This window comes from Zingiber officinale, chromosome 10A (genome assembly GCF_018446385.1).
Source record: "Zingiber officinale cultivar Zhangliang chromosome 10A, Zo_v1.1, whole genome shotgun sequence".
NCBI lineage: Eukaryota > Viridiplantae > Streptophyta > Magnoliopsida > Zingiberales > Zingiberaceae > Zingiber > Zingiber officinale.
Genome location: NC_056004.1, coordinates 28,219,760 through 28,232,477, shown reverse-complemented (window position 1 = coordinate 28,232,477; position 12,718 = coordinate 28,219,760). Strand labels below are relative to the sequence as shown.

At 40.2% G+C, this 12,718-nt stretch overlaps 1 long non-coding RNA gene across 1 annotated transcript; it reads right to left on the bottom strand.

The window, feature by feature from the left end:
* Window positions 1–265: 265 nt before the first annotated feature.
* Window positions 266–3,280, bottom strand: LOC122027667. Its single transcript, XR_006124492.1, has 6 exons — window positions 3,122–3,280; window positions 2,072–2,559; window positions 1,946–1,997; window positions 634–783; window positions 418–517; window positions 266–315 (listed from the first exon to the last, which is right to left on the bottom strand). It is a non-coding gene; the product is annotated as an uncharacterized LOC122027667 (long non-coding RNA).
* Between the last annotated feature and the right edge of the window lie 9,438 nt (window positions 3,281–12,718).

The window sequence follows — 12,718 nt, the reverse complement described above, 5'->3', positions numbered from 1 at the left end:
ACATGCACTTTGGAGGTGAGACTAGGGGAAATTATCAGGTCATTTTACACTATAATGGAATAAATCCTGGTTAGGACCTGATTAATATGGAACTAAACAGACTACACTATACAAAAAAGTAAATTTCAATAGAGGGAGAATACATATAAAAATCATACTTTTAGTTCAAAGATGGAACAAACCTGAGCACGAATAAAGCCAGAAAGAGCAAAAGTGGTATACTGGCCGGTGTACACTCCATTATCATCCAAGTGTCCAATATTGATTTGGACGGATGCGTGATCCTTGGCAGTGATTAGTCTGTTCGTAGCAGAACTAGGGGAGAAAATGAAAGTTGGAAAAAAACATCACAATAATCAACATAATCGATCAATATATCCATGCTACAGAAGATCTAATTACTAATAAGATAATCACCATTTTCTAAGGATATAAAGATTCATCATTTCACCCGCTTCGTTCTGCATCTTGAAAGTGATATCACTTCCCTAGATTCACAAATATGTGACCAAATCACCTGATAACACAATAAAAACAATTAGGGAAAAATATTTGACCAAATCACCTTATAATAAACATAGCCTTCAAGCACATAAAATACGAAAATAAAATTCAAGAAACTCACAGACATACCACTACTTTGTGGACCCATGATAGAAACTACAGCATAGGAGAATCCATGCTCTGCCAACTTCACTGACTTCATAAAGTGTTCAAGACTCGTGACATTGAATACACCATCTCCGTCAATCAGTTGGATAGAGCATCATTCATTAGCCATTTCTGCTTAAAAAAAAAGAAGAAAACAGTAATTGATGTGAGGTCAAAAACAATCCTTTAACCGACACAATAGACATCAATTGAATTATTGCATTATGGAAGTGAAGTAATAATCCTTTAACATGACAGACATAATAGATTACTCATATCACAAGCCAATGCATATAACTTATCATACAACTATACTTATTGGTATTGATGGAGTCTATTTGTTGGTCCATTCCATTGGATTGTAGGTTATTTTCTTTGTAACGACTTGGATGCTGAGATCTCTAGTTATGGTATCATCTCCTAGAAGCCAACATGACTACATGAAAGGCAAGCAAGGTCATGGATTCTAGTGAGTACTTAGATAGCTTGAACCTTCCTAAAGTATCATCTCTAGTTATGGTACAATCGTTTTTCAGAAACTTAAGGGGAAGTTGTTGATGTAGTTGTACTTGAGTTGGACTCATTTTAATGTGTTAGTAAAATGTATGACGTTATGTTTAAGTTGGACAAAACCTCTATATCTTGAAGCTTTAATCCATACAACAAACTTTAATGAGAAAAGTAAATGACCAAATTAAAGATAAAAATATGTTATAGCTACATGCGCAAAAGGCAAAAATAACATATTCTGATGCATAAAGCAGTTATTGGGCTGCGCGAGTAATCCAATAAAGCATCAGGCTGAAGACATTCAGAACATAAAAATAGGGGAACTTAAAGAACAGTGATTATTGGGCTATCAGATCAAATACCAAACTAAAGCATCAGGCTGAAGACATTCATAACATAAAAATAGGGGAACTTAAAGAACAGTGATTCCTATTTCAGAAATTCAGATATCATTTATTTGTGACACCCAAGAAATGTTGCAAGTATTCTGCAAACAAATCGAAGTAACATCAACCTTAAGTTTAGCATGGAAAACTTTTGATCGGGTTAAGTAGACATTACTGTCCTGTCTGAAAGGATCTCTTACTTCCAAAGGCAAGTAATTATCCTACAATAGTAGAAAACACAAGAGGAGAAAACTAAGTAATCTCAAGACAAAAGCAAGATGGATAAGTGAAGTATCAGATAACATAAAGAAGTAGCACCAGGGTTTAAATATTTCCAAACACTAGCCGGACTTGACAATCAATTTCACATACAACAATTACAGAAGAGTTGAACTTACTTTTGTATCGCTCTCCAATGCAGCTTTTGCTGAGCTCATTCCACCTCCGTATCTGCAAGTTGATGCAAGAACTAAACAAGTATTCCAAATTATAAACTTTGGAATAAACAAGGGAAAAGGTTATACCCTGGGATTGCCCTTTCGGAAGCTATGTATGTCAAAGATATTGAAGCACCGCTTGCCATGTTTAACGGAGACATCCAAAACAAAGTGAAGATGAGATATAAAATCTATGGTGATAACTGGTTAGTTCAGGTCAGTATGAACACTACTTCTAAATAGTTATGACCTATGCCGATATATTTCGATCATTTGTCCGACATGAGATTTCAATTTTCAAACATGTGTAAGGGGTATTCCTTTTCTATGCATGAAATTAGCTCATTAGTTCATGACAGAAATGGAACAATAGAGAAGACAGTAGTAGAAAGTATATCATGAGGAAAAAGCGATCTTGCTAGTTGATTCTGAATTTAACTATAATGAAAGAAAAAGGTAAAGTGCAAACCGTCGTAGTACAGCACAGAATTGCATTTGAGTGGTGCCAAATCATCTTTAGAAGTGAATCACTGCCATCAGTGGAAGATTCAAGCAATTCTGATCCTGAATAAACCCTGTGCAAAGTAGCAAGGACATTTACATTATCAGATGCCACAAAGAAGATCTTGTATAAATGATTAGAAATGACAAATAAATTTGAGTAACCATTTAATTACTAAAAGTTTTTTCTGAACAGGTGTATATATATATTGGAAAACATTTGAAGCTGCAAAGAACACGGAATAATACGACTAGAAATATAACTTACGTTTGAATAATAAAGTCTTTTTCCCTCAATTAGTTAAGATCTTGAGGCACATAATGGTGACAGTGGACCAATTGGTCATTTGTGCGTGCCAAAGTGAAAAAAGACAAATCTTTGATGTAAATTAGTTGAAAATGTTACTATAGAAAATCGATTGGATAGATAGATATGCAATATCATTGGTTTTCCCTTTTCATATAAAAGAAGTTCATGCAAGACTCAACTTGTTAGAATATATACTTTGACAAGAACAAATATCTTCAGGATTTAAACTGGTGTATGTAGTGCAAACAATTCAAAGTTCATCTACTGTCTACCATATTATGACCGAAAACATATTTAAGAAAGTAATTGCTTATGGAATTAAAAACCTGTAGCTTTCAGAAATGCACCGAGCAAGTGTGTCGCCTTCCGTGCTTCCGTGTGGCATGCAAAGGTTATCATGAGACCCGAGATGTGATGGTGAAAGAATTAATGCTAGTTTTTTAACAGAAGCTTTGATGTTGTGAATGTATTGCCTAGCCATGGATACCACACTCTCTATGTGGTGGTTATATGAGCACTCAAAGCAATGAACCAAAACTAGGGCTCGCACCTGGTCGCGATGGCTGGCCACAAGAGAAAGCTGCAACAAGGTGTCGATGACCGGAGAATCAGGGCTGCGACAATCCGCAAATCGGAGCTATGGTACGGCCAATACATCGAGAGAGAGAGATATATGGTAAGCCAACCCTCGGATAATCGCAACACCGAGCTTCACCGGTGACTGCTGTGGCATAGCGTCGGGCGATGGCGTGAGGAGGCGCAGTCGACGATCTAGGGCAGAGTCGCGAGCGGAGGGGGAGGCTCAGCCGAGACACGCTGGAGAAAGAGATTGTTGCCGGCGGTGGGCTCGCGGCGGCCGGCGATCGGGCGAGGAGAGAGCGCGAGAGAGGAAGGGGAACCGCGAGGGAGAGGGAGAAGAGGAACGCTTGTAGCTTGCCTTCCCTCCTCAACGCTAGTCGGAAATGTCTTCGACGAAGGAATCAGATCTATGGGCGATGACAAGCTGATTATTGGGCTGCGCGAGTAATCCAGCTTTGCCCTGCAGGGAAGCGTCGCCCTCGCGGTCAGTGACGACTGGGAGGAGGATTTGTAGAAGTAGTGATTATTGGGCAGCGCAGCTTGGAAAGGAATGGAGAAGGGGCGACGGGTTTAGGGCTTGGAGAGGAAAGGAGAAGGGGCGACAGGTTTAGGGCTTGGAGAGGAAAGGAGAAGGGGCGGTGGGTTTAGGGCTTGGAGAGGAAAGGAGAAAGAAAAATATGAAGTAGATGAAGAGATCGTAAAGGAGGGGGAATGCGGCGGTAAAAACATTTCGAGGAGAGGGAAAGAAAAAATGCGGCGGCAAAAAATGGTGAAAGGGAAAAACGGTGAAGGGAAAAAATAATGGTATTCAACAACATTTAATAGACAACGGTTTTTAAAAACTGTTGTTGTAATCCCAAAAAATAGTGTACATAGACAACAATTTTCAAAAACTGTTGTCGTACCCTTTAAAAACCGTTGTTGTATCCCCCAAAAAACATAAATAGACAACGGTTTTTAAAAACCGTTGTCATAGGCCAAAAAAATTACTAAACGACAACAGTTTTTGTTAAAACCGTTGTTAAAAGGTAAAAAGACAACGGTTTGGTATAAAACCGTTGTCATTTGAATGTTGTTGAATAACATTTTTCTTGTAGTGATGCGAAGATAGTGTACGTGATCCACCTCAGATCGGAAATAGATAACAACATCGTCAATAAAGACAATGAAAACTAATCCAAACAATCTAGGAATTCCAAATGCATCGAATCCATAACAACATCTAGGGCACTGTAAACCTAAATGGTGATACCAAGGACAACAGGCTCACTCAACTGTAGGATCCCCAACAACAAGTCTGTGATCGGATCATCAATTACAAATCACTAAATCCATATATATCACATATGTGCTACTCCTCATGTCGCTATCAGCATCAAATACCCAATAATAGATCATCAAGTCATATATCCACTAATAAATCATCAAAAGACATCATATCACCACACCTGATCTCACAACATCCACTAATCAAAATCATCCTCAACATCAAACAACCATACCAGATAGTCTCCTAAACAATGATAGAGGAACACTAGATACATCAAGCATATCTAACTACATCCGATAGGTCTATGAGTCAGGATCTCCCATAGAGCAACGATAGGCGAGTCTACTAGTCATCGCCTTATGAACCCATCATGCTAACGAAAGAAGTAGAGAACTACTCTCTCTCCAAACACCTTAAGAAAATTACTAAGTGATAACCTGATCTCCAAAAAGCATTCTTTGTTTCTTCCTTCACGTGGTACCGGATCACGTACGTAAAGGTTAAGCAGCTAACTTCAACTCTCTCACGTTAATACAAATCATATATCCAAATGTACTCTCCAACTCATACACCCTAGTAACGGTTGTATCTCATAAGTGTTAAGCATGTAGCCTTACACTTTTCGCACATCAGTGGAGGTATCATATCCGAATGTACCTTCTAAGTCATCCTAGCAGGTAGAACCAGTCCATGGTCAAGGTCCCCATGGAATAGGATACGACAATCCTCTACAGGCTCCAAGCCGACAATGGTATACGGCTAATCCAATCCTTTCTACGCCGGTACAAGTCATGTACTCAAATATGTCTCCCAAAATATCTAACCAAGCACGAGTATCCCAAAGATAGGAATCTCTAAAAATAGAGTAAGTCAGTCCCCTACTGGTCGGACCAATAAAATAAATCGGTCAACTACTAACTGATCCAATAAAAGTAAATAGATCATCCACTGATGAAACTAACTGAGGTAAATTGATACACAACTACCCAAGTCAACAAGGGTAAATCGATACTCTACAGATAAAACCAAAAAGGATCTAAATTAATCCTCTACTGATCTAACTAACAGGAGTAAACTGATACTCTACCAACAGAGTCAACATGAGTATATGGATAACCCCCACTATCGAGCTAATAATAACAGAGACGGGTATGTACTTTAACTCTCAACCAACTCGTAGTAACAGAAGCTAACACTACTGGTAGTATGATATGATGAATCCCCTGAGACTGTAATCCCTGATCTCCAATAGGTCAATCGTGATCAGTGATTGACCCAACACATGCAATGCATGCTACAAACAAATAGGCATGTACTAACAAGAGAGTACTAACACATGTCATAACTATCAGAACAACCATGCATGTACTAACAGGAATGTAAGATAATAATATGCAAACATACCTCCTATAACTTGGAGATGTCCTGTTGCTGCCTGGTCCCAAAGCTCGAAAGTCACATCAAGAAAATCGAAATGCGAAATCCAAAAACACGAATAACAGACATCGAACCTACTCTGATACCAAAAATTGGTATCAGATAAATCTCGAAAATCCAGAACACATAGCAAGTATCGTATACCTGCCCTGATATCAAAAATTGTCACGCCCCCAAAGGAGTCCCTGCCAGACAAAAATCCGGCAACATCTCCCCTGTACCGGTGACAATATGAAGCATCAATACATACAAAATATACATCAGCCACATACGACTGAAACATATACACAACCACGCAGTTATAATAACAGCTCACACGCCAGGAATGAAACAATCACAACCACGCAGTTATATATTAAGCAACCCACACCGCTGTATTAGAAACACAGCGGAAAATGAAGGAAAACCCACACAAACCAAATAAATACAATGCATGCCGGCACGGCTTAAACACAAATATAACACCAAAACCATAAGATAGCCACATGGCTACACAAATACAATGCCAAAAATAATAAAAGGATATACAAAAAGAAAACAACCACTAGATGAAACCGTCTTCGGATGTGACGTAGGACCCAGCAGACAGGATACTCCGAGCGATACCAACCATCTACAAGCTACCTGAAAACATAAATGCATACATGCGGTGGTGAGTATAGGTAACTCAGCGGGTAATAGACAAGATAGTGCATGGTCCATAAACAAACATGGAGATCACAAGAATACAGTCTCAGTAGGGAATAAAGAACATGATCACACTATTGAAATCAATGCACCTAAACATATCCGACATAATAACCTGACATATAAACTGTACAAACCACAACTAACATAATGACAGATACATACCCAATCTGGAATCGACACATGGTACAACGATCAGTAAACTCACCGGATCTGCAACAGACATACCCGTGACACCTGTGCAATATAAATACAACTGCATATACATGTAAAATAAATGACATGTATGCAGCATGACAACCATATGCAACAATCACATATCAAACAAGTGCAACATATCACAAACACATACAACTAGTATCTACTAGACATGTATGCAAATATAACACCATAGATGCACCGCGCATCATATTCAAAAGTGCATGCATACTCCATGGTCACCCCCGCCACCTCTCTAGACACCACGACCCCTGTATGGCCGAGAGGCTTGGGTCTGTGACAAACCATACTAACCTCAACGCACGTAACCGCTATAGAGCGGCTGAGGCATTTGGTACACTAAGTAGTTATCTAACTACATAGTATCAGGGTCCCTGTCTACACACATCACAAGCCCCCTAACCACTGAACCCTCCAGACCCACTACTCAAGAGTGGTCGAGGCGGACAGAGTACGCACTGAGCAGCCTAGTAAGCAGAACAGGACAGCGGCAACTGCTCCAACTACCACTACCCATGAGTAGTCGAGTGTGCGGTGCTAGCTATGACTCACGACTCTCTTACACCACAAGGTAGACAAGGGTCGTCAGCATTCAATGAATGACGAACATGATATACATAATCATGCTACAACTACCGTCATCATCAATGCAACCTCCAAATCCACATAAATACCTCTAACATGAGTATAATCGTCATGATACCTCCATAAATCCCACCAAGCACATGTACACCACTACACATGTATAATCAACCAAAAATCTCCAATAATCCCTCTAAACATAGGCACACAAAACATAGGTACAATCAATATGTATCCTCCAGTAAAAACACAACAGACATGTGTATATACCACAAACCTATAATCAACACAACTCCTCCAAAAGTACCTGACAAATACGTGTGTGCATATGACATGCAAATATATAGTCAACACGATAACTCCTATCACGCATACCAACTTACGTACAGTCCACATCATATACCCAATCAGCATGGTAATACCAACAACCCGATAATCCCTACAAGACATACTCTACACGTGTAATCACACAAAGTAGATATTAAGAGTGGAGACTGTATATGAATTAAATAGATCATCACAAGGGTCAAGCATAAGTATCGTGTAGGAAAAACAGCAACCGATCATGATATAAGATAAAGCAGCCTAATTCATCCAATAATAACCATGCACTAAGTTCAAAGAAACTATAAAGAGACCAAGGAAGAAATACCCGCCTTAAATCTGTCGATCGTGATAAAATAAATCCCACGTCGTGATGATCGTCCCACATCAAAGTCCTGCATCAATCAATATATATATTCTATTTAGCTAAATTCATAAGAAATAAATTAGCTAAATAAAATCTCTACCCAATTAGGATAACTCCACTCAAATCTAATCTCTGATAAATCCTCCAACTAATCCTCAATCATACAACTTTATTAGCATGGGTTTATACACGATTCATCTCCAAAAACTCACCCAAATCAACATATCACAATACTCCAAATACGATAATCATCCAATCATTTAATCCATTAAATCAACCACTAAACATCATGAATCCAACATGTATAATTCTTCCACATAATCAATCACTAACCCCCACATCTGATAATCCAACCACAATCAATCCAATGATCCTAAGAATAATCACATAACCAACTATATCAACCAATCACCATCAACAACTAATTAACCAAAACACAACAACTTACAACTAGAAGTAAAACCCTAATCCTTCTTTCAACCTTCCATGATCACCCAAAACAAAGCAAACCTAATAAGAAAACTAGTGGTAAACACCTACCTTGAGATATAGCAGCCAATCCAGTACCTCACAACTCTACACCCACTGTCCAGAAGCTACCAGTGCACACACGCACACCCATCCTTCCAGGAAACAATCCATAAATCCAATCATATAGCAAAGGATTTGTTGAAACTCTAATTCACAACACTAAACTCACCTCAATAGAACCTTACCTCAATCCGGATTCTGCAACAACTTCCCCTCCAAATGCACCTGCGAGGAACAGGGGATGCTGACCGCTGCTGGAATTGGTGACCTATCTAGTGGTGAACCCGAGCAGCAACCCTCCAAAGCTTCAAGAAGTGGAGAGGGCAGTGACCGGCAACAGGAAACGTCCACAGCACGTTGATCCTCTGTTTCCTCTAATCCAGAACAGGAAGATCATCACAAACAAACCCAATTAAACAAGGTCTTTGAATTCACAGAAACTCCCGACGAAGCCTTACCTCAATCGATCCCTACAGCTGGTATCGTGCGATCCACCTCAACTAGAGATGATCCGCAACCCCTCCAATGAATAGATCAAAGAGAAAAACTGAGAGGGGCTCGATCCACCAAGAAAGATGTGAATCAACTCCCCCCTGTAGTGCCCTAGCTCCGCCGGATCACCGTCGATCGCCCGCAAGAAATAACCACCAAGATGCTTGCTCAGCCAGAGATGGTCGGTACCCTTCGATCTCCAGCGGCCTTCCTCCGGCGACTCGGCAAGAACGCGGTCGCAGTGGACGAAACCTTTCTGTCGGCGATCTAGGGCAGGAACACGAGAGAGAGGAAGGGAGAATGGGGCGTCTGTCGAGCAAGCGGAGGGAAGGACCCCTACCGGCAGTGAGCTCGCAGTGATCCGGTGGCGTTGCGTGGTGTGGCGTGGTCGGGAGAACTCGACGTCGGCGACATCAAGCGGAGACACGAGAGGAGGAAGAAGAAGGATCGGGAAAAATGAGAAGGAATTCGGGAAAATTGAAAATAAAACCTAGGCAATTAAATATAACCTTAGGTTAATTAAAACAATCAACTCCCAACTAAATGGTGCACCAAACAGGCCTCCACCTAGCCCCGAATCCATCCCCTCAAAACGGGTCATAACGGACTCCGTTTAATTCTCGAAAAATTTCTAAAAATCTCCGAAAAATCCCATAAGATTTTCCGTCCAATAACATTTATTATTTAATTTTGCAGTATCTTACAGATATATGAGGTCATTTGTCTTCAAGCCTATCCAGTCTTAGACTCGGTCGTGCATACCTGAAGAGCCTCATATTTGTTCAACCTTTGTCCAGCCGAGCCCACCCTAAGAATTTTATATGGTTAAGTATCTCTAAGCCCATCCGGGCTTTGTACATCCGGGTGTTTATATAAAATCTTATGCTTCGATCATTCTTTATCTGGTCATTCGCATATTTAAGGTTTTTATGAGGCTAAGCATGTTTAGAACTCATTGTCTTTTCCTCTAGCAAAGTTCTCTTGAACTTGGCCAACTGTTTAACTACCCAACTTACACTTGACTAACTTTACATCTATTCGGCTTTATCTGAGTGTCCTACATCAGAGCCTCTTTGAGCAAAACTTGAGAGTGGGATAATCAATGGAATTAGATGGGGCTTGTTGTAGGATCGATGCGCTAGGGGGGGGGGGGGGGGGGGGGGGGAATAGCGTTCATAACTTTCACAATCGTTTAAAAACAATCAGAGTAAGCATAGTGGAAAGAAAGAAAGAAAACAAAGCAATGACTAATATGTTTATTTTACTTGATTCGGAGCCTGTGACGACTCCTACTCCAAGGCCCGCATTTGAGAGTGCTTTCAATGGGCAAATACTAATTAATCGGAAAGAGTACAAGTATAGTCTTAAATGATTACAAGTTGTTGGAGTTGCAAGGTTGCAAACATAGTCCCATATTGAAAACACATGGGAAAGATCATGGGTTTATAAGAGAAAGATATCTCCATTGGTATGAGGTCTTTTGGGGAGAGTCCAAGAGCAAAGCCATGAGAGCCTGGGCCCAAAGTGGACAATATCATGCTATTATGAAAATATCTAAATTCTTTTCGATTCTACAATTGGTATCAGAGCTCGGACTGCCAGAAGGACTAACCGCTGACTGTGCACAAGAGTCATGTTCCAATCGAACCATGTGGGTGGATTATTGATCTCGAACAAAGAAGTGGGGGCTCTCGTCTCCAGATCAAGAGAACTAGGCACTAGGCAGGAAGTCCTAGTTACGGCTACGCAAGGAAATACTAGTAGGTCGGGTGGACCGAGGGGCAGGAAGTCCTAATTACGGCTAGGCAAGGAAGACCTAGTGGGTCGAGGATCGGATGTTAGGGAGCTTGTGGTCCTTTCTTTAAGGGGGGGGGGGATTTTTGGGGTTGCAAGGTTGCAAACATAGTCCCACATTGAAAACACATGGGAAAGATCATAAGTTTATAAGAGAAAGATATCTTCATTGGTATGAGGCCTTTTGGGAAGAGCCCAAGAGCAAAAACATGAGGGTCTAGGCCCAAAGTGGATAATATCATGTCATTCTGGAGATATCTAAATTTTTTTCGATCCTACACAAGTAATTTGAAAATTAAAGAATACCAACAACTTTGAAGGATGAAATTTTCAGTAGAATTGTCGTCGGAGCTTTTGGGCATCGTAAAGGCTTTATTGGAACAACGCACAAAAGTGAAAGTTGCTTAGAATGTTGTATTTTAGGTGCTAGTCGAATGCTGCTTTTATAGGCTGTTCCGGGCACCTGAATCCCTTCTGGGCTCATGGACTCTGGCGTAGGGCCATCCAATCAACATGCTCCAACGTAGGGCCATCCAATCAACATGCTCCAACATGGTGAAGAGATGAACTTTGGCGTTCCTAGCGCTCGGCCTAGCTCCGGGCGCTTGGATCATAAATGTGCCTGCCCAGATGCCTTGCCCGGGCTAATGCTCCCTAGCCAGGTATCCCGGGCGCCCAAACCCCCTCCGGGAGCCCGGACCAACTTTTTTAGCCTTTTCATTTTCTGCAAAATATAGTTAATCTAGGCAATAAACACTATATAGAATATGAATTTGACAGCCTCCGACTATCGGTTCTGACTTTGAGTTTCATTAAAACTCTAGCTCAAACCGATGTCTATTGTTCCCTCTTCGAGGAACGCGTTCTCACTTCCTCCTCTTAGGAGAGTTTACCTTTTGCCAGACTGGTCCTCCAGACCATCTAGACTTTTGCTCAACATTCGAGACTTTAGGTCTTCATGTTGAACGTCGCTCCACGACTCGTCTAGACTTCCACCTGGTCCACGACCACCAAGATTTTCACCTAGAGTCCCCGACTCTAAGATTTTGATCAAAGTACTTGACCCGCCAAGACTTCGCCTTGTCTAACTGCAGTTAGGGCTTTCCACCTGCCTAGAATCCACTAGGACTTTCACCTAAGCACACTTAGGACTTTCCTGCAAGTTCATTCACACTTGTTAGATAACAAGACATCTTAACTTTTAAACCCTTTGCTATAATCAAAACATAGGTTCAATCGTCTGTGATCCCTGCACCAACAATCTCTCTTTTTTTGATTATGGCAACTTGATTCAAAAGTTAAGTAAAACATAAAAAAATGCAACATATACAATACATAGCAAAAGTTAAGAGATTCATAATTTGTTATGCAACATATTAATCTAGATTCATAACTTGTTAGCTCCTCCTTAATTCCTTAACTTTCTTTCCTTCTTAACTTTAGAATATTTTCTCCTCCTTTGAATATATCAAAATAATTTAGCGAGTATTGAAAAAATAGATAATTTCAAAATCTAATATTTTAGATTTTTAAGTACTTAGAAAAATACTTTGTCTTTGAAAAAAAATACTTTAGAAAAACTTCCTTTTGAGATAGAATTTTTATTTTGGAAAACTCTAACAAGGAGAGTGAAAAAGAAAA